Below are 23819 nucleotides of genomic sequence, written 5' to 3' on the forward strand. Positions count from 1 at the left end.
ATGCATTAACCAAATATATTTTAAAATAATCAATTTTTTAAACTCATTTGTACAGCTATCTTAAACCAATATGAAGATCCTGATCTTTTATTTTTCCAATTTGGTTTAGAAAGTATTTAGTCAATGCCTAAGAAAATGATGACTTATTTCTTTTTTAATCTGCTGCTGTGAACCATATCTAATTATGTCTTCTGTTTCATTAAGGTCTAGGCCCTCCAAACAAAAGGGAAGCAGTGGTGGAGTAGCATCGATAGAAGTAACAGAGGACGGGAAAGAAAAAGGAACTGCCAGCTAATAAGTGTGTCACATTAAGTACCACAGAGACTGCATTAAATAATATGTGTGTGTGTGTGTGTGTGTGTGTGTGTGTGTGTGTGTGTAAAAATCTCATCTGCTACCAGCATCTAACACTGAAATTAACTGCTTACTGTACTAAGATCTGACCACGGAGAAAACCATGACAGAATATTTGGGGAGTTGTGAGATATGACCAAAGGCCAGTGTTTTGGGGAAGTAGAAGCCCGAGATGGTAATTTGGTACTCAAGAGCCTGGAAAGGCAAGCTCTGAGAAAGGAGTTTTGAAGACTTTTGGAGAAAAAAATGTCATTTTGATATTATCCAATGAAAATCTGGACCATATAATGCTCATTCACATGGGCTTCTGAGGGTATACTCAACTGTCCCTATCCTGAAGAAGAGCTTCCCTGGAAGGAATGCCATGCTGAGGCAGACAGGGGACCATTATGGAAACAGGCAAGTATACAGTCAGGTTCATCTACACCACAGTATTAGTTACTTTTCTTGTTGCTGTAACAAGTTCCTGACAAAAGCAACTTAAGCAAGAGTTCATTTCTGGCTCACAGTTTGAGGGGTAACAGTCCAGCAGAGAAGCCATGTCAACAAGAGCAAGAGGCTGCTGGGCACATTGAGATTGCAGTCAAGAAGCAGAGAGAAACGAAATCTGGGGCTCAGCTGGCTTCCTCCTTTTCTTCTTTTTATTGAGTCTGGGACCCTGCTTCATTGGAAGGAGCTACACACATTCAGAGCAAGCCCTCCCTCCTCAGTGAAACCTTTCTGGAAATCAACAACACACAACATACACACACACACACATACACACACACACACACACACACACACACACACACCCTGCTTCATAGGAAGGAGCTATACACACTCGGAGCAAGCCTTCCCTCCTCAGTGAAACCTTTCTGGAAATCAACAACACACAACACACACACACACACACACACACACACACACAAAACACAACACAACACAATACACAGACACAGACACAGCAGTCTTCTAGGTGACTCCAAAATCAGCAATGATGATTAATCATCACAACCAGGATCCACAAAATATAGCCCCAAGTCTAAATCTGGACTGTGGACTGTTTCTTAATAAATTAAGATTTAATGGAACATGGCCAGAAAAAATAAATAAATAAAATCTCATTTACTCTCAACTATAATAAAAAAAATGACTCAAACTCACCTAGCTTCTAACTGTTAGTTAGGATATCAAAGTTCCCACACTTAACTACTTACTACATTAGGCTACATGATATTCAGTAAGACACACCAATGTATTAATTCCATAAACATTTACAAGTTGATTAAACTCTAAATGCAAAGCAACCAAAGACAATTCAAAACTGCCTCAGTAAAATGAGAAAACCACCAGGATAAAAATGAAAGAACTTGCCTTCATGGCATGTCTACTTCCAATAACCTTCTAGACTTAAAGTGCTGACAATAATAGCTGACTATTGTCTGAACTTCCTCATTCACCTTGCCTCACCCTCAAAGCCATATGGTGAAGAACCTCAGCAGGTGTCAGGCTAGGAACTTCCTCTCTTCCATTTCCCAATAAAGTAATGTCTGTACTTCTTCCCCCCAACTCTCCAAGTATTTGAAAGCATTCAGAAGCATACATACACATGGGAATAATGACCAGTAAAACTGATAGCACAGTTTTCAGACTAGAGAAAGCTTCAAATCAGAATATAGAAGTTCTTCCTTGTTGAGCTTTAGAACTGAAGAAACAAAGCCAGACATGGTGGCGCACAACCATAATCTTAGAACCTGAGGCTGAGACAAGGTAATCCCAAGTTTAAGGTCAGCTTGAGCTATAAAATAAGACTGTCTGAAAAAAATAATAAAAAATCTCAAAATGAGAAACATGTATCAAATACGAGCTGCAGATGGTATTTTCAGATGCAGTCTTACAGAGGACATAATAATCACAGTATTTTGTGTTTTCTTTAGGCATGGATAGCCTTTGCTTCTCTGCATGCAGTTAGACGAAGAGAATACACCTTCAACATTTCATGAAAAATCCGAGTATCGGGACGACAAAAGATACCTAACACATAATTCCAACAGAACCCTGAGTCTTAAACTATAGCATGAAAGGTTCTCCTTGCAATATAGCATAATTAATGTCCCAAACATTTCACACTTTACTAGCTACAGTCACCACGCATGAGCACCAACTGATTTCACACTTTATAGGCTGGGAAACAGGCTGAAACTTAGTCTCTTTCACACTCCACTGGCATGGCAACCCCATGGCTCACCAACTTAACTCTTCCAAACTTAATGTTAGCTCTATTACTGACCATTTCTAAAAGCACTCAGATCAAAGGTTTTCTGTAACTGAACAAGAATAATATAATAAACAGGAAAGCAGACTTTTCTGTTTCCTATTCTGCATATACACTTGGCAGTAGGGAGCAAGAAGAGACAAAAAGAAAAAAACTAAACTAAACAAAAAGTTTTTTTTCTCTACACATCTGGATGTTGGTCTGTGTTTCTAAAGTTACTTAACAGTCTCTTTCCTGGGTCTGTTCTGAGTTAAAATGGTATCCCATTGCTGACAATAAAAGCACTCAAAAGGATAAAGCTTTGGGGACTGTGTCTCAGCCCTCGAATGCATTATAACTTTCCCCCTCTTTAGGATACACTGCCTAAAGCCAATAAACCACTAAGTGAACTTTTAAAGTTAAGGCCACTATACTTAATTTGTGCTTAGTGTCTCTTTGTATTATCTCTTTTGACTCCAACCAGAAAACTAATGGTATCTATCATTATCTCAGCTCCATATGAGAAATCTGAAACTTCAATTACTTAAGATCACAGAGCTTCCAGATGTTAATTCAGAGTTCCAGACCCTGCATTTAACCCCTATGTTAGACTAGAAGACAAACTTTCTAAAACCTGTAATGGAGTAAAAAGAATAGCAGAGTATAGTTTAATAAACACCAACAAAAAAATGAGTTAACTGTAAATGAAGGAGGTGGAGTCCACAGACTATAAATAACTACAACCGTTTATCTGCCTCTCCCTGCAGCTACATCAACATATATGAAAGAAAACTGTGCCTAGAGATGGAGAAAACCAAAAATCAAGTTTCTCTTTGAGCAGACAAAGAAAACATGAAGTTAATAAATAAGAACTTCTCTCCCATGCAGTTTTAAAGTTTACTAATTAAGAGCTTCAAGAATAACAATTACCTTAGAATATAAAAACATCTTCACAGCAATGTTTTAAGGATCAAAAAACTTGCACAGAGGGCTGCAGAGCCTTTCAAAGAAAACAATCTACTGAGCAAACATTGCTCAAATACTTAAAGCGCATTCTAATCTATTATTCTCATGATTCAAAAACAAAGATAAATGTTAAAAGAGATAAAAACTAGTAATAGGCAGTGGCATTTTCTCACCATCAAACAAGTATTTATTAAGTGAGATCTATGTTGGGGCAGTGGAGATTATAAAGCAGACTACAAGTAACAACATAATTTGAGACACATGAAAAGAAACAGAGCCTCCCCCAATAAGATGTCTTTAACTAATTAGAAAGATGAAGCACGGGAAATAAGTTGTCTGAATGGAGTACATATAATTGCCAATAAAGAAAAGGCAATAAATGACAGAAAGCCAAAGTAAAGAGGCATCTTTAAGGCCCTGGAACAGCTAAATAAAATGTCATGAAATACGTGGTACTAGAGGTAAGCCTTTAGGAAGTATTATTCAGCCAGGCAGTGGTGGTACACGCCTTTAAGCAGGTGGATCTCTGTGAGTTCAAGGCCAGTCTGGTCTGCAGAGCAAATTCCAGGACAGCCAGGGCTACACAGTAAAACCTTGTCTTAAAACAACAACCACAACAAACAAACAAACAAAATGTCATTCAGACAGAATTTAGGGGAGACATTCCAAACAGAAAGAAACCAAACAAACAAACTTACAAAACCAACAACAACAACAACAGCAAAAACCATGTGAAGAGGCAGTAAGTCAGAAAGACCCACAGACATGGTGGTGACTTACGCAACTGGCCTGATCTGGCAGCATCAAGGAGCTACTATGGTCAAGCTCTTAGGAGGGCCCTCTTCTAAGGCTAATCCTCTCTGTATCCTCATTAGACTGAGAAGGTGAGCTGATGCTTTTGTGTCCTCTTCTATGAGCACTAATCCAATCTGAGGGCTTTACCCTCCTAACAATACTTCCCAAAGACTGGACCTCTAAAACACCATCATGTTGAGATTTAGATTTTCACATGTGTAGTAACATGGTGGGAAGAAACATAAACATTCAGGCCATAACATGAGATTAAGTAAACCAAAGGATTGCTGTGAGAAAGCTGGGAAGACTCAGGCTAAAACTTGACAAAGAGGAAAGGCTTCAACACCAGGGATTAGGCATTCACATAGAGCAGTGGGGAATCCAGTCTGGGCCCTACAGATGATTTGAACAGTGATCCCATTAGTGCCTACTAGTTCCCTGGGTCCCTACTAGTTCCCTGATCACCACATTACCCTTTTATCTTTTTAAAAGACAGGCTAAGCAACCTCAAGACTTACTCATACTTCTCCCATTGCCAATGACAAAGCAGTAAAACGTACAACCTAAAATCAGAGCGGAATCAGCAGGAAGACCAGACTCCAAAGCAATGGCTCCCAAGTCTAATTCTATATTTAGAACAAGTTAGTAAAAGAAAACCATAACTTGTCCCTATGAAGTACTCCTCAGAATCTAGAAACTCATTCCTTGATATCTAACACTATTATGGTGAGCTGTGTATTCCCGAAACCATACCAGGTGGTGGTTGTATGTAAGTTTATGAATCAAATTAATTGAACCAATTAACCAGATACACTGGCCTGTGTTAAAGGCCAAGCTATTTGGGATCTAGTTATGTTAAAGGGCCTTACCACCACTACAACAATTCCTAGAGAGGAATTCCTAAGCTCTCATCTCGATTATACTGATACTTAGTTTCTTTTCCTGATCCTGATATACAGTGATTTATCTGGTCTCTTTAACAATTTAAATTCCATCTTATCCAACCTTACAGGTTTTTTTTTTTCATCATTTTATGTGTATGGGTGTTTTTGCCTATATGTATATCTGTGAACCATGTGTGTGCCTGAGGCCAGAAGAGGGTGCTAGATCCCTCGGGCTGGAGTTACAGAGTTGTGAACAACTCTGGGAATCGAACTTGGGTCATCTAAAAGAGCAGCCAGTGCTCTTAACTCTTCAGCTCCCTGAACCTTACAGTTTTGATGACATGACAGAACAGAACAATGACACTTTTGAATAGGTGTTTCTGCTCCGTCAATCCCCCTCCACATCCTATTTTTTGTCTCCCTGCTTATAGCAGAGTTTAACTACTAGAACAGCTTGCATTTAAACTGCCCACAATACCTAAGAGTTGCTCCTCTCTGCTCTCATTTCTCCCCTCCCCTTTAGCTTACATATAACCATTTATTATTCTGCTGTCCACCTTCCCCAATGGCTGCTCAACAATTCACAGCCTGTCACAGATTGTAAGTACTGCATTTGGGGACTTAAGAAGTACTCTTGTGGGACAGCACAGAGTGTTAGTACAGCATTTTCCCGGACACAATGTCACTCTTTATAGCCAGTAGCAAATTAGCTTCTTCTTTAAAAAAAAAAAAAAAATACTCCTAATAAGACAGGTACAAGGAGATTTTAAATAACCAAGATTCAAACTCCCTTTGGTTTGCTCTGAGATCTAAGTTGTCTGTCATGTGAATGCATCTACTCACTAAATCACACATCTAGAAATACCTGAAAAGCAGCTTTCTGATGCTAACAAAAGCAAAACCTCTATCAAAGGCAGAGTGAGTGTGTGTGTGTATGTGTGTCTTATTTTCTCTTTTCTCTCTGTGTATATGGCCTCTCATTCTTGTACTCTATTGAAGCCACTCTGTTTAAACTTGGGTCCTGACATCAGCATTTATTTCTGACTATGTCTCACTGTGCAAAACCATTTAAAGGAAACTTCTGAACCAGGTATTGTAGAACATACCTGTAATCACAGCAGTTAAGAGGTTGAGGCTGGAGGATCAAAAGGCCAGTCTGGGCTACAAAGACAGTTCAAGGCCTGCTTGAGCTACATAGAGAGACATGGAAGAACAAAAGGAAAAAAAATCACCACTATCATGTTTGTTATAGTTTCCACCCAAGTCCTGCCATGTGCTTCAGCAACATAAGTAAACTATCATCTGAAAGCTGCTGTGGCCAACCCTCTGATCATCACTAAAACCTCTACCCCGAATACCAGTTTCCCAAATTGTTCCCGGCTATACATAAGGTAAGCTGCAGAACAGTGACAAGACCATTAGGATGAGTAGGAAAAACTCTCACAAAATAGCAGTTCATATTGATATACTGTCTTCTTTGAAAGAAAAAAAAAGTTAATTGAAAATAAATACCTAAAAAGTAATATTAAAAATTAAAATTAGTTACCTAATTATTTTCATCTCCAAGTTCTCTAATAACATTATTCATTACACTTTACTGAGGATTTAAATGGCCATCTATTCTTCTTGAGTGAGTTAATTAAACCCTATAATAACACTGCATCTTTGCTGTCCTCTATATGAATTATAGCAAAGCTAAAGCTTGATAAGAGTACTAATTCTCAGTTGTTACATCAAAAAAGACTAAGCTATGGAAGGCTAGGGATCCAACCCTGAAACCTAAGTCCACACTCCATAACCACTAAGTCTACTAAAGACTGTAAGCAGAAGCAAAGGACACAAGTCTTTCAAGAAACATGTTTCACCTGAGAGTTACAAAATTACATTCAAGCACCACAAATAAGCAAACATATTTAGAATAAACAATAGGTCTATAAAATATGCTTATTAGGCCACTTTTATTTTTTAAATAAGAAAAACTCTACATACAGACAAGCTGTGTCTAAAAGCAAATTATACAAAACTTCCCTTCTGACAGTCCTGCCTAAAAATAACAACAAAAATCCTTTCAAAACTACACAATATTTCTGTGACACCCATCTAAGCGTTTAACTTTCCTTATCTCATTTTGTAAATAGTAAAGGCTTACTACAGTGATTTACCACGGACTGTATAGAGAAAACAAATACACACACACACACACACACACACACACACACACACACATTTTTAGACAATCACCAATAAACATGAGTAAAGAAATCTCATGACATCTCACTTTAGGCCTCTGAGAACTGGTGTAATGGGACAGAAATATCTTCTAACTGCCATCAAAAAAAGATAAGAAATAAAATAGAACAAATTACAAAAAAATACAAAAAGATGTTCAACTTCCAGGCATTACTGTAGTTCAATATGTTATATTACTGGCAGGTGCTGAATACCTGAAAAAAGAAACATCAACAGTTAATAAAGAAAAACCCACATGAGTTAGCAAAGAAATGAAAATTAAAGATGTTCTTTTTTTTAAGAATTTCCAAATTTTTTTAACTTTAAAATTTTTTTAAATAATTCTTGTTTCAGTGAAGTCAGTGAAGAAGGCTCAAGAACATTATCTAGTAGACACATATTTCTATTAGAAGAGACATCATCTAAACAATATGCTTAATAAACTCATACTTCAAAGGTACTTTGACAAGGCAATTCTCCTTAGAGGACTGATATAAGGAAACATCTGGATTTCTACATATACTTATTCTAGAACTGTTCAGATTGTTGAAAATCATAAACAAATCTAATGTACACTGATATGGTATACTCATACTATACATACTTTAAAAAGAATGATATACAGCCAGGTGGTGGTGGTACATGCCTTTAATTCTAGCACTCCAGAGGCAGAAGCAAGAGGATCTCTGTGAGTTCAAACCAGCCTGGTCTACAAAGAGAGTTTCAGGCTAGCCAGAGTTACACAGAGAAACTCTATAGATAGGTAGGTAGGTAGGTAGGTAGGTAGATAGATAGATAGATAGATAGATAGATAGATAGATAGATAGATAGATAGGATAGGTAGATATCTTTGTAATTGATATAAATATCTGTAAGGTATTATTGAATTAAAAAAAAAAAAAGAGGTCAACAAAGAGTGTTGAGTGTTGGCCTAGCATGAGCAAGGCCCTGGGTTTGATCCCTGGCACCACACACAAGAAAACTAGTTTTAAAAGGAATATACACACCCAAAATGATAACACTTTGAAGACATTCTTGAAGCTGAGCATGACAAACTCCACTGTAATTCCAGCACTTGAAAGACTAAGGCAGGAGGATTACCTCAAGTCTGAAGCCAACCTAGGCTACTTCAGAGACACAAAAGTAGACATGGACAAATAGGAAGGCATTCCTTGTTCTCAAAACACCCAATCATCATTAAATTATCAACTTAATGTAAATTAAATAAAAATATCAACAATTTTTAAAAAAGATGTATTTATGTCTATGAGTGCTCTATCTGCATGTATGCCTTTATGCCAAAAGAGAACATCAGATTCCACTATAGATGGTTGTGAGCTACCATGTGGTTGCTGGGACTAGAACTCAGGATCTCTGGAAGAGCAGCCAGTGCTCATAACCACTGAACCATCTCTCCAGCCCCTCAGCAATGTTTTTAATGGAGATAGACAAGCTAATAACAAAGTTTAACATACGAAATTATATAATAGGTTTTTTTCTATTTCAGAACGGGCTGGGGAAATGGCTCCGTCAATACAGTGCTTACCACACAAGCACAAGGAATTGAGTTCAGATCCTCAGCACCTACATAAGAAGCTGGGCGCAGTTGCATGCCTGAAAGGGTGGAAAGAGGAGGATCCTACAGCTCACTGGCAGCCAGCCTCACCGAATCACTGAGGTCAACAAAACTGTGTCTCAAAGGTCAGCTGGGGAGCAAATGAGGAAGACACAACTGACTCCTGCTTTCTGCATGCATGTGTACACATGTATACACAAACCTTATGTACATGTGCTTAACACACACAATTTTTTAACTAGCCCGATACACTGCAAAGATTTTATGACAAAAGCAATGGGATAATGATGCAGGCATAAAAACTCCAGAAACAGCCAGTGAGATGTCTCAGTGACTAAAGGTACTGACCTAAAAAGCCTGGTGATCTGAGTTCACATAAAGGTACAAAAGAGTCAACTACACAAAGTTGTCCTCTGACATCTCCATAAATAAACATCCAGAAATAAATTATAAAAATTTCAACTGTGATAAGGTATCATCTCAAAAATTGTGAGTTGTGAGAGTAAAAAGGGTCTTTTTTAAAGAAAATATGTTCAGTCTAGTCTGCTAAAAAAGATTATTAGGTCCACACATTTGTAACAACAAAATATCAAATGGAGCATGGATCCAAATTAACAACTAAAATCATACATATAGGTGTATGTAAATCAAAATATAGGTGAATTCTTTTCCACAATATAAGAAAAGGTTTTTCAATTTCAAAACAATATTCAAATGAAACAAAAGACTAAGAAACTGGATTACATAAAAGCCTGAACACTCAGAACACTATAATGACAAGAAACTGACAAACTGGAAGAAAGCATTGTTTAAAACCACACGGAAGCAGAGCATGGTGGCTCACTGACCACTTCCAGACTGCCTAGGCCAGGGTGAGACTTTGCTATCATCCCCACCAATAGAAAAAAAAACCCAAAAAACCAAAAGCTTACTGAGATCCCATTCTCTATCTACCCAGTTAGAAAAAGTCTAAGATAGCTAAACTCTCTAAAGGGGAGCGTGAGAGAAACTAACACATCTCTAGTGAGAACTGAAATTTGTATAATGCCTTCAGAACGGAATTTAGAAATGTTTAAGAAAACTATATGGATTTGGTCACCCCCTGGATAGGGGAATCAAAGTAATCCACCCCCTTCACCCTAATCATTATTTTCTACTTGTTTTACAATAAAGATGAAATGCTTCTACGGACTTTTCCAATTAAGCAGCTAGCTCAAAAATCAAAGGAGACACAACATTTTTCCTCTTCTACAGTAGTGCTCTTTCTGCAAATCCATTTGGTTACTGTATTTAACCACTATCTTGCTATTAATACTTTACCTTTCACTTATTAAAATCTTAACAGTGTAGTATTATATCTCATGAGAATATCCTAGTCTTGTGTCTGTATGCATATGTGTGTGGTATGTACATGTTCATGTGTGTGCAGGTGAATATACATGGGTACAAGCCTGCATGTACAGGCCAGAGGTCAATGTTGGGTGTTATTCTCAATCACTCTCCTTTTGAAACAGGGTCTCACACTGATCCTGGATCTCACCAATATGGCTAGGCAAGCTAGTCAGAAAGCTACATACAGGGACCAAGCCGTTGCCACCTCTCCAGTGATAGAATTACAGGTACATGCCACCATACTGGCTTTTTATATAGGTACTGGGGATCCAAATCAGATCCTCATTTTACAGGACTGAACTATCCTATCTCTACGTCCAGGATATCTAATCTAATCAAGTAAATTCAGTCTTGTGAGAAAAGTGGGCAGAATGTACATACAAACATGTAATTCTGCTTCTTCCTCCCCAAACTCTACTAAGATAATAACAGACATAAGATCCAAATCCACAAAGAAAGACAATAGCAAAGAAAAACTAGCAATAAAATTTTAGAAGCTAGAACATAGAAAGGTATATACATTATTAGCAATTTGTTTTGTTCAAAAAGATTTTGGTCCTGATATTCTACATAATATGTGATGGCCCCATCCTTTTGACAAGTATAAGAAGCCAAAAGAAGAAAGCATGAATATGGAAAACAAGATCTCCAACATGAGAAAGAAGTAAAAGAATGCTAGAACATCAGACTTCCAGAATAATTGTGCACCACAAGTCAAAAGCACCCAATCCAGACCAAAAGCGACGTGACAATAGGTACGTTAAATGAAGACTGCCATTCTCCCACTCTTGGCTATAGTGCTATCTTTTTATTTCAGACACCACTAGAGGACATGTTCCACCTAAGCAAGAGGGTAAATGAAGAATGAGGAAGATAGAAGTTCTGACAAGACTGGAAACCAAACCCAGAAGAGAAGTCTACAGATTACAAACAGAGAAATAATCCTAGGGAAAGAACTGCACAGTAGACCCAGAGAGCCATCACTCAAATAGGATAATGGAAATCTGTAGAAAAGGAGCTTCAGAACAGAAGGGAGGAGGGTGAGGGAGGACAGAAGAAGGGAGAAGGGTAATGGGAACTGAAAGAATACTACAACCTTGTGGAAGACCACAGCGAGGCCATTTAAGGCACTATCAAGGAATAAAATTTGCACAGGCATAATAATGTAAATGCAACACTATTTAATTTAGCCAAATGTCAAAACGTAACAACACTGGGAGACTAAGAAGAGAACACCACTGGATATGGCTGTTTAAGAAGAGCAAACCTGGAGCTATGGGAGGCTGCCACCTGATGTGGGAGCTAAGAACCTACTTACGTACCCTGGAAGAGAAGCAAGTGCTCTTAACCACTAAGTCAGCTCTCAGCTCCCCTAGTGTGTCTTTAAATTACCTCTACAAACTGTATTCCTATTGATTAAATATAAAGAAAAATTTGGAAAATTAACTCAAAGAAACAAAAAACAAACAGGAATATATACTTTGATCTTAAATAAGTTATTTATTATTCAAAAATGTATAAAGAAAATAATTTCAGTTGAAGGAAACAAAAAAGGCCTTTGGAAATAGTTCTCTTTTTTTTTGTTAGGCTTTTATATTTCTAATATTGACAAGCATAAACATACCAAATATGAAAGCCTTAAAAATTTAAAATAACTTAAAGCAATTACCATTAGAGTAGACAGACAGGATTTAGTAATTGTAACACTAGGAGAGTTGTAGGTCTGACCTTACTTACAAATTCATTAATGATCAGGAGGCAGTGCAAATAACACATTTAATTAAATTTGCTCATTTATCTATTTTGGGAAGTACGATTAACAGCAGTGAGAGAGAGAAGTAATATAAAAAGACAGAGATGGATTAAAAACATTGGCTGAAAACCAACTAAATCAGAGAGTGGTGGAAGACTATATAAACTACAGGCTTAAAAACGAAAGAGTGATCTAAGAGGCTTATTTACTATCAATTTTTCTGCAAACTGCCAAATAAAGTAACTGTAGTCAACATCAATGTTAGCTGAAAATATACAGGTACACACACACATATCCAGGCTCAAAAGCAGATCAAACTCTAAAAACAATGTACTGGGTGAGTATCCCTTACTCTAAACTGGGAACCAGAACACTGCAGATCATTCTGGATTTCATTCTAAAGTTGTTCAGCTTGGACTGTTGATGCAGCTTGGTTAGAGCAAGTTTTAGATATTCTCACCAAGTCTTCATTCACGGACACTGAAGATTCAAAACAAAGCCTACAGTTCCCAACCTTTCCAGCATCAACTTGTGGTATGTGACCCAATTTAATCAATAGCATATAAGCAAAAGCAGTATATATAACTCCAGAAGTACCCTACCAGGGAGAGAGATTGAGTCTCTCCTTTCTCCTTTCTGCTGGGTGGAATGTGGATGAAATAGCTAGAGCTGGAGTGTTCTATGACTAGAGTGACTTTGATTTTTATGGCTACCCTCCCACCTCAGTGTTGGGACTAATCTTGAACTCCTAAAGTGACAGACACTGAAGAACAGAATCTACACACAGTGGACCAACACAACACCACAGCATGAAGCTTTCTGGGATTCTTCACATTGAGAGAAAGAAATTTCTACCATGTCTCTCTTACTTGGCTGCAACCAAATCCAATCCTAATTAAGATAACTTCTATAAGGATAATCAATCATATAGAAGTTTTCTTTCCCTCAACACCTTCCATCAGTTTCTTTGCTGCTTCTTTTCCTGCCCCACCCACTTCTCTACCATATTTCCCCAATATTGCATCTTCATTCTTTTCTGTTCCTCTCTCACGAAACTCTACAACATTCCTTTAAAAACCTACGTCTGCTCTTTTGAGCTCCAAATTTATCTCTAGCAACTTTTATTCCACTAGTGTAAGATACAGTTATACAAGAACATAACTGACTTTTAAAATAAAATGATAAAGTGATAGTAGTAGCAGTTATCTGGGAGGTGGTAATATATAGCTAATATTTACTGAGCTCTTAATATTTGCCAGGTATTGCTCTAAATCTAAGAGCTAATCCCTAACACAATCTCATCAAGTAGGGAGCTTTAGTACCAGCTCATTTAAAAATAGAGGAAGTTGCAACCCAACAAATAACTCATAGAGGATACATGCTAAGACACACACACACACACAAAAAAAAAAGATCAGTCAAATCTATACTTCCTGAATCCACTCAACTAATGTGCACTCAGAGCACCTGGATCAAAGCGCTAACCCAGCCTAGAACCTCTTTAAATCTCTTCAGCAGTCACAGTAATTACTCAAAAACCTCCTCCAGTAGTAAACCTCATGAGTCTGCAGATTAATTTTTAGAAACTACCAAACATCACTTATAAAGGAGTAGGTAAACAAGATGGGTGGTCAGGCAGAATAAATACTCCTTTAGAGTCAAAGGATATAAGCAGCAGGTGATAAGATTGGCTTTCTTGTATGGCTCTACTGCCCTAAAATCAGTTCCATAACACCATCGCCAAGAATTTATATTTGCTAGGATAACTTCGTGGCCCCCAAAACAGAGTATGAGGAAGCACTCATTAAGATTAATGCATATTTAAAACTACCACATAAATTATATACTTAGAACTTAACAAATTAGAAACTGAAATCATTATCTTTCTCCCAGATCTATCTGAGATCCTTTCCCAATGCCATTATCAATGACACAATATATTTGATATGTCACTCTCACAAATTTGTATTCTGACTCTTCCAGTTCCTCTAGCTCCATTACTTTACTGCTCTTCCTCAACAACTCCTTTCTATGTCTACATTACCACCACTACTCTTGAAACACTCTCCAGTCAATCCATAGGGTTATCTTACATAGAAAACCACCAAAACTACTTTTCTCAAACATTCTCTCAACAGAAATTCTGTCATCTATAGGATCACATTCAATTAGGGTTTGGATAATTTATAATTAAACACATTAAGGGCTGACGATATAGCTAAGAATGCTCGCCTAAATGCACAAAGCCCAGGGTTTAATGCACAAGGCCCAGGGTTTGACACCCAGCACCACAAAAAATTTAATAGCAAAAATTTTAAGAACTATTAATGACAAATAACTACACCAGACCAGTCTAAATTCTGCTGCCAACTGAACGCACCACAAACATAAAACACACCAAAAACAACAAAACTTTTCATTTCAGAAAGATTAAAATTTAGGAACTATGGAGCCAAGCAGTGGTAGCACATGCCTTTAACTCCAGTATTCGGGAGGCAAGAGACAGGTGGATCTCTGTGAGCTTTGAGGCCAGCCTGGTCTACAGAGGCAGCTCTAGGACATCCAGGGTAAAACAGTGAGACCCCTGCCTCAAAAAACAAAACAAAACAAAATTTAGGGACTATGAATAGAAAATCATGGATTTAAAAGCTGGCTGCACCTGGAAAGTTAGATTATGGGTTGATTTTGTTATTTCCTGATTGGCCAAATTATCTACAGTAAACACATATCTCATCACTTACAAATTAAGACTGTTGTTTTAATATGGGGGGGGCGTGTTAAAGGCAAAGTGCAGAAACTGATCAACTTGAGTTGAAAACAGAAATACTGGCCAGTTTAGTAAGTAGCTCATGCTAATCTTAGCAATTTCGAAGGCTGAAGCAGGATGGAAACTAATTTAATAGCAAATATTTTTTGCTGGATTCTGGAGGTAGCCTGGTAGGTTTCAGACTATCTGGTATAATTGTGGGGTCCTGTGTGACTGTGATTCTGTCTCCTTAAAAAGGGGGTTGGGCGCTGGGTGGTAGTGGTGCATGCCTTTAATCCCAGCACTCGGGAGGCAGAGGCAGGCAGATCTCTGTGAGTTCAAGGCCAGCCTGGGCTAGAGAGTGAATTCCAGGAAAAGGAACAAAGCTACAGAGAAACTCTGTCTCGAAAAACCAAAAAAAAAAAAAAAAGGAATGGGGGGTATTGGGCTGTGGAGATGGTTCAGTAGATAAGAGTACTTGCTACATAAGCATGACCTGAGTTTAGATCCCCAACAGCCATGTTAAAAAGCCTGGGTGTGGCCCTACACTGTAACTCCAGTATCAGCTTGTTGGCCAGCCAGCTAGATGAAAAATGACAAATTTTAGGTTCAGTGAGAAGCCCTGTCTCAAAGGAATAAGTTGGAATGTAATAAAGCAAGACACAATGACCTCTGGACTTCCAAGTGCACACATGGATGTGAGCACACATAAACACATGCACACACTCATGCACTTGTGAAAGGAAAGATAAAGAGAGAGAGGGAAAGAGGAAAAAAATAAATAAAAACAGAAACCAGGCCAGATATGTAGCTCAGTAGCAGAGTATTTGCTTACCATGAACAAAATGGTTGGTATTCATTAGTAAGTTTTGGAGTACCATGCCACACAACAAAAGCCAACTGGGGGGCAGGGCGGTATCTTTACTTGTTCAGTGGCTTCATATTAAATACACTCCCCCAAATCAAGCTTTTCCCAATTTTAAGGATGTCCAAAGCACCAATGTACAACTGGGAAGGCCTGTTTAAACAAGGCGATCTTCATTCAGAGGGTCTAACAATTCATCTCAAACATACTGTGCTTGAAACATTTTGCTGGATGCCTAAGCCAGAGATTGATAATAAGAGGCTCTGTATCTAGCAATAAAAGTAGGTATATAAATAGTTTATAAAAGTATTAAAATAGGTATATAAAGATAACTACCACCAATGGTTAATTTATATTATAATTTTGGATTTATAATACAAACTTTTTTATTCTTTAAAGAAAACAACGTAAGTGAGAAAACTTTTGCATAGAGATGGACATATTAGGAGAAAAAAAACACATGAACAATAAGGGCCTTATGTGTTGTTTAAATCTTGAGATTATGAAGGTTTTGTGTTTTTATCTTCTAAAGTTTTCTGTACTAAGTTTCCTACAATAAACATTCATTAGTATTTTTAGATAAAACTATTTCTAAAAAGAAGTTATTCGCCAGGTGGCGGCGGCGCATGCCTTTAATCCCAGCACTTGGGAGGCAGAGGCAGGAGGATATTTGTGAGTTCGAGGCCAGCCTGGTCTACAGAACGAGATCCAGGAAAGGCGCAAAGCTACACAGAGAAACCCTGCCTCAAAAAACCAAAAAAAAAAAAAAAAAAAAAAAAAAAAAGTTATTCTATTTTCTAAAATATGTTTAAACTATACTGTAAAAGGGCAAGTAAGTAGTTAAAACGACTACACTATAAACATTTGGTGGTTCTACACTGAATGTACAAAGTATATTTACTATTTAAGGGAAAATGGTGATGTAATAACTGCAGGAGCATGTCACTTTACCTCCTGCTTTTCCTTCCTTTCCTGATGAAATGCCAATGCAAGATCTCAAGTATAAGACCCAAGCAGACTCGGTAAGCTCACACTCAACACTGTTCTCTCTCACTCACTCACTCACTCACTCACTCACTCATCTCCGGCCCCTTAACTAACCACCTCTCATTTCTCGCATGACCTTCTAGAGCTGCCCTTTTCTGCATGCCTGATCACCCACTTCCTGAGAGGCTGTGGCTAGTGTGCTGCCTGACGTGTCTGACTCTTCTGACGGACCTCTTCCCTGTAGTTATTAACTGATTTCAAAACATCCTTTTTTACTTTTTCCTTGCATGTTAAAAGTAGAATTAGTAGTAATATGCCTATTTTACAGTAATGAAAACAGAAATAGACTACTGGTACAAAGCTGACAGGATTTAAATCAAAGTACTTCCCTTCTTTCTTTAACTCTCTTGTGAAATTCCATGGCAAAAAATTCAAAACAGCCCAACCATAAGCTAATATTAACACATGTTCAGATTACTTCTTAAGAAGCAAATTTGTTATTAATGAATATTACACACCTTTTGCCCACATTTTCAATTTAATGTTAGGTCATGAGCAGTCAGCACTTGATCATTCCAGAAATTTGTATCATCATATACACTTAATCTACTTGCCTGAAAACCTCACAATACTATATACCAGAACTTGCTGACTCCAATATTGCTTCTTTTCTCTTTTTCCCTCCAACACTGCTTCTTTATGTCTGTTTTTATCCCCAATCCTAAATTGGCCATGTTTGGCATAAAAAGAGAGAGATACAAGAGAGAGGTAACAAATACTAATAAAGTGTAGTGAATTTGAAAAATGACCATCTACACAGAAAGCTAACATGATATAGTGAAAAAAAGCAGACTATAGACTAGGAAAAAATGGTGTATGGTTTATTCAGAGAAGAAAACACTCTCCAAATGCAGGCTTGCTGCCACTGAACAACCCTATAACTTTTCTCCTATCTAATGCTTTGACAACTAAATTTCTCTGTAATTCACTAAGCTCTTAGGAGTTACCCAAGCTGTACCCATCCTGCTGGGCTCATTCATGTTTTCCCTGCACACTATGAGCACCTTTTCTGGTGAGTAGCACAGTTGCGTCCTCTTTCAACACATCAATAGTCTACTCTGCATTTCCATGGCTAGGAAACCTACCATAAATATAACTCAACAATGAAAAGAATGTTTCAATTATAGCTCAGGTAAGTGGTTGATCCTATAGGTTGCCAGTTTTATATATTATATGAGGGCTAGCTTCATACATTTTTAATTAAAAAATCCATACTTTTACTCTTGGCACTATTTCATTTACTTATATCTAATGAGTTACATGAATATCAAATTAAAAAATATGTCAGATATCTGTGAATACTTAGTGCATGAAGTTAATGAGAACAGGTCACAGATTCAAACTCCATGTGGGCCAATTAGCTTTACAATGTTTCAGGCTCCATGGTCACAGTCAACACCTTAACCTTGGGTAACAAAGAAACACAATGATCGTGTGAAACATTAAGAGAATGATTATTATAAACAAAATCTATAACTGTCATAAAATAATAAAAACTAAAAATATTAATATGAGCAACTCTATTTTCTACTAAACTCAACTAGTATATGCCTAGTTCAAATATATCTCTTTTCAGCCATGCAGGCTAATATCTCTACTTTACAGATGACGTGAAGTGAATTCAAAAGTAGGAACTAAGGCTATACCCAGCAGAAACTGGATTCAGAACTGTGACTCCAAAGCTTAGGGTATTTCCACAATAGAGTCTGGCCTTGCCTAATTGTGCCATATAGCATAAGATAATCAATAAAATGTTCCTATTCAGCAATCATCACTAACTGAGCATCTACTACATATATAGTTAAGAATGAAATCTACCTTCCAACGTCCTTTTAAGTAAAAAGGAGTCAAAAAGCAAGTGTTTGAAACAAAGGAGACAACACAATATGCACAAAGTAGATTTAAATATATATTTCCATTGCTATAGCTAAATATATATATATATACATACACACACATATATGTGAATATACATATATACACTATTGTGCAAAAAATCATGTTGAAGCGTAACTAAAGATAAGAAAGAATGAATCTAAAAAGCAGAGGGCACAACATGAAAGAGAATAATTGCTTCTTAGCCTTTTGGTGAAGATGAAGTATTTAAAAAAGGAATAAAGGAAGTATTTTCTTAGCATCCAAATGTGTGGATATCTGGCAGTCAATGAGACACCTGAAGAAAATAAAAATTAGTATTTCAATTCTTCGTTTTGTCTTTTAAAGCCAGGGTTTCTCTGTGTAGCCATGGCTGTCTTGGAACTTGCTTTGTCTACCATGCCGGCCTCTAGTGCTGGGATTAAAGGCATGCACCTCCACCGCCCAGAATATTTCAATTCTTAACCCATAAGATTTTGCCCTGACATGATGATCCTCGCCTTTGATCACAGCACTCAGGAGGCAGACATGTGAATCTCTGTGAGTTCAAGGCCAGTCTGGTCTACATAGTGAGTTCTAAGATAGCTAGGGCTATTACACAGAGAAACCCTGTCTAAGATTTTGCCCTGATCAACAAATCATTTATGTCTGTAAGGCTGTCCTCCTTGGTTTCTCTAAACTTATTACTTACAGATACACACACAGACAGGACATCGGCAGAGGTAGTCATTAAGTTTCCACCTTTAAAAAATGAGGGTCATCAAGTTTCCTAGACTCCTTTGGGCTAAATTTTTGTTTTGTTTTTGTTTCAGTCTCAACAGGTAGCTCTGGCTGACCTGGAACTGATATGTAGACCAGGCTAACCCTGAATTCACAAAGATCCTCCTGCCTCTGACTCCCAAGTACTAGAATTAAAGGCATACACCACCATGTCCAACTCAGGCTAAAAATCTTACAACAGCCTAGCTTAAAAAGTGTACGCGTATACATATGTGCCCGGGGTAGGGGTGGGGGGGAGGGTCATGTAAACAGACACAAAAATTGCTCTATAAAATTCAATTCTTGTCAATAATCTGAGTCACAATAATTGTCCTACTACAAGCTACACTGCACAGTGAAATACACTTAGTACAGGTCATAAATAAAGCACCAGTCCAATTTCAACTAACAAAGTACAAAAAAAATTGAAATCTCTAGAAAAATTTTAACTAAAGCACATACTAACAACCATTTCACAATAGCACTGTAGGAAACCCTAATAGTAAAAAAGAGCAATATATATATATTTTAAGACAGGCTCTCACTGTATCACCCTTCCTGGTCTGGAACTGGAACTCACTCACTACATAGACTAGGCTAGCAAAAAACTCAAGAGATCAGTCTGCCTCTGACTCTTGTGCTGGGATTAAAGGCTTTTGTTGGTAGTGGCTGTTGTTATTGCTAGTCTTAGGGAGAGAACCCAGAGCCTATATACCTCAACCCTTGTAATGTTTATTAAAAAAGAAATTGTAATTTTGAGAACTTTTTTTGGTTTGTTTTGTTGGTTGGTTTGGTTTTTCTAGATAAGGTTTCTCTGTGTAACAGCTCTGGCTGTACTGGAACTCACTTTGTAGATCAGACTGGCCTGGAACTCAGAGATCCACCAGTCTCTGCCTCCTGAGTGCTGGGATTAAAGGCAAGTGCTACCATCGCCTGGCTAAGAACTTCTATTTACAGTTTTTTGGTAGTGGTGGTGTCTGAGAAAGAATCTCACTAAAATGGCCAGACTGACATCAAATTTTTGATTCTCCTGTCTTGGTCTCCCAAAGAATGAGATTATAGGTGTGTTGACACCACAGCCAGTTCTACCATAGTTTTGTTTTGGTTTTTTGTTTGTTTGTTTGTTTTGGTTTTTTTGAGACAGGGTTTTTCTTTGTGTAGCTTTGGAGCCTGTCCTGGTAGCCCAGGCTGGCCTCGAACTCACAGAGATCCGCCTGCCTCTGCCTCCCGAGTGCTGGGATTAAAGGCGTGCACCACCACCGCCTGGCAAAGATTTATTTGTTATGTATACAGTGTTCTGTCTGCATGTATCCCTGCAGGCCAGAAGAGGGAGCCAGATCTCATTACAGATGGTTGTGAGCCACCATATGGGTGCTGGGAATTGAGCTCAGGACCTCTGGGAGAACAGCCAGTGTTCTTAACCTCTGAGCCATCTCTCCAGCCCATAGTTTTTAAAGTCTGAAGAGTATAGATAACTATCCCTGTTTTACAAACAAACAAATGGCATCTCAGTAAAATACCTAAAATTAACAATCACCTTGTCATCATTCATCAGCCACAAAATTAACTTACATACCCTTACCATCACTAATCTCTTTAAAGTCACAACTTACATAATCTTAACAAACATCTTATGAGGTAAATGCTGTTAATTCCATCTTAGAAATTAATAAACGGGCTCAAAGAAGTCAATTTGGTTGCCCAACATAAGTCTCAACACAAGGATTTGAATTTGTTCAACTTTATACCCTAACCTAATACACTTTCCTTCTATCCTTGTTTTTTCTAAACCATATTTAAAAATTTTCCAATCAACAATTTCAAACAAATTTAAAAATTACTATATCCCAAATCCTTTTAAAATTTGTTTGCAAACTCCCAAACTTCTCTACAAGGGGGACAGGGGACTCACAGGCACAACACAAAGCAACCATTCAGAATCTCAAATCTTTAGAGTCAGAAAACAGACTGCAATATTAGCTATTTATATTCTGAATCCTGTGAGGAAAGACTCCTAGCAAGTACACACCAAATAGCTACAGCGATTACTGTATGAGTAGGACCTGGAAAGGAGGGGAAAACCCACGAGGAGTAGACACTGGGAAGAAGTTCAGCACTGAGCTTGGGGAGCTCTAAGTCTTAGGAGATGCTTGTTATGTATCGCACTTACAGGAGTTGTTCCAGAGCAATAGGGGCAGCTAGTAGCTGGGTGTGGAGAACAGTCCACATTCTGATAAATTGTCTCCACAGGTGGCAGGGCCCTAATGTCACCTCTCTAGTAGAAACCTAGCATAACATTTGTATGTTTCATCCGTTTCTAAGGAGACCATTTATTAACTCCAGTCTTCATAAAGACATGAGCACTATTTTAAAATGCAACCGGCCTGTACCGCACAAGGGAGAATACTAAAGCTTTATTTTAAACACGCTTTACAGTCCAAACGTTTCATACGTACATCACTTCTGCTGAAACGCATAACATCGAAAGGCAAAGTACCAAAAAGGCTGTCTCCCTTGTTTTTCAGACAGGGAAACCGAGGTGGTGGTAATAAGACAACAAAAGATCACAAGTCCCTCTGGGCGTTGGTAGCGCACGCCTTTAATCCCAGCACTCGGGAGGCAGAGGCAGGCGGACCTCTGTGAGTTCAAGGCCAGCCTGGTCTACAGAGTGAGTTCCTGGACAGCAAGAGCTACAAAGAGAAACCTTGCCTCGAAAAACAAAAAATAAAATAAAATTTAAAAAAAAGAGAGATCACAAGTCCAGCAAGCGGCTGAGCCATCATCCTCTCAGGATTCAAACCCTGTGCTCCTTCTCTCACAACTCAGATTCGGCGAAAAAAGTTTAGAGGAAACTTTCGATAAAGGGATTTGGAAGCTTTCCGAGGACCGCCCATGAAGAGCAGGAAGTACACCTCTACTTTATAAACTGCTCACTGCCAGCCCATAGCCCGGGGCTCCGGGCAGCGGAGCAGACGTGCCGCCATCCAGCACTGCCTGGGAACCCGCGACCCAGACGTCATGCCGGAGCGACCTCGGTGACCCACAGCCCCGCAGCCCAAAGGGGGTCCCCACAGACCCCGCTACCTGTTGACACACGGGAGGGAGAAGATCCCTACCAGAAGCATTAGGGCTGAGGCTCAATGCAGGCAGGGCCTGCGACCACTGAGAAGACAGAAGGAACCCAAGAAAGGCCCTCCCGTCCGGGGGCCCTAGGGGTCGAAGGGCGAGAGCTTCCCAATAACCCCCGCCCCAGGCGGGGGCCTGCCCCGCAAGTCACATGAGAAAACAAACAAACAAACAGTGGGCCTTGTCCCGGCCGGGAGGGGAGAAGAGGGGGCAATCAGCCCCAGCTCAGGGTGAGAAAGAATCGGAGACAGAGGTTCGTGGTTACCAGGACGCTGTCGCTCTCCGCTTCCGCCGCCACCATGAAGCTCCAGCTCTTCCGCTCGCCGCTGGGGTGCGCGCCAGGCCTTGGCTCCGCCCGCGCCGCGGGGCCTCCTGGGAGTTGTAGTCTTCGTGAGGCCCGGTCGCGTCACGTAGGGGCGGAGCTGGCAAATGAAGAGGTCGGGAGGGTGTTGACGCCCCTTTATCTCCTATACCGTCCATCCTCCGTCTCTACCCTCAGCGCTCAAATCTGCTCACGTCCTACTCAATCATACCGTGTCTCCTTCCCCGTCCACAGGCGAGTTTCTTCGAGCGTAATCTACGCTTAGTGTCTCCACTTCCTTCCTTGTATGTGCTGTGTTCTACACTGCAGCTTCTACCCCCGCGGAAAATGTCCTTGTTGCAGCCAGTGTCCTTGTCGCCAAACCCACAAGAGGTATTTTCAGGCTAACTTGAGCATTACTCATTTGATGCTGTTGGACATTATCATTTATTTTCTATGACACTATCCAGGATTGCCTTCCTCATTCCAAATCGTTCGACTCAGTCTATTCCTATGCTCCTTTTTTTTTTTCCTGAACTCTCCTTTTAAATATTGTTCTCTGCAATTCTAAGAATGGGGGGAGGAGGAATCCAGCTCAGCCCCTTTTTGCCTTAGCTTATTGTACTCCCAACTTCTAGATAGCCTTGTCTCATCTCTGTCTTGCAGGCTTGTCAAAAATGGCTTGAAAGCTTTGGTGGACTAAGGGTATAGCCCAGTGGTTGCCTAACAAGTGAGGTGCTCTGGGTTCAGTCTTCAACACCATAAAAAGGAAAGAAAGAATGAGAGAGAGAGAGAGAGAGAGAGAGAGAGAGAGAGAGAGAGAGAGAAGGGAGGGAGGGAGGGAGGAGAAAGAAAAGAGATATTTGAAAAGTACATACTGTCTCTCCTCTCCGTTCACTGACGTTCACTCTTCCC

The 23819-nt window shown here is 39.0% G+C and overlaps 1 protein-coding gene across 1 annotated transcript in view; it reads right to left on the reverse strand.

Moving 5' to 3' along the window:
• Positions 1–23384, reverse strand: part of R3hcc1l (R3H domain and coiled-coil containing 1 like) — an 85438-nt gene extending 62054 nt beyond the window's left edge. Inside the window, exon 1 of the mRNA XM_059257853.1 lies at positions 22869–23384. The gene's annotated coding sequence lies outside the window, so the exon portion shown is untranslated. The remainder of the gene's footprint in view (positions 1–22868) is intronic.
• Positions 23385–23819: the final 435 nt, after the last annotated feature.

The sequence above is a fragment of the Peromyscus eremicus genome, chromosome 1, assembly GCF_949786415.1.
Source record: "Peromyscus eremicus chromosome 1, PerEre_H2_v1, whole genome shotgun sequence".
Classification (NCBI taxonomy): domain Eukaryota; kingdom Metazoa; phylum Chordata; class Mammalia; order Rodentia; family Cricetidae; genus Peromyscus; species Peromyscus eremicus.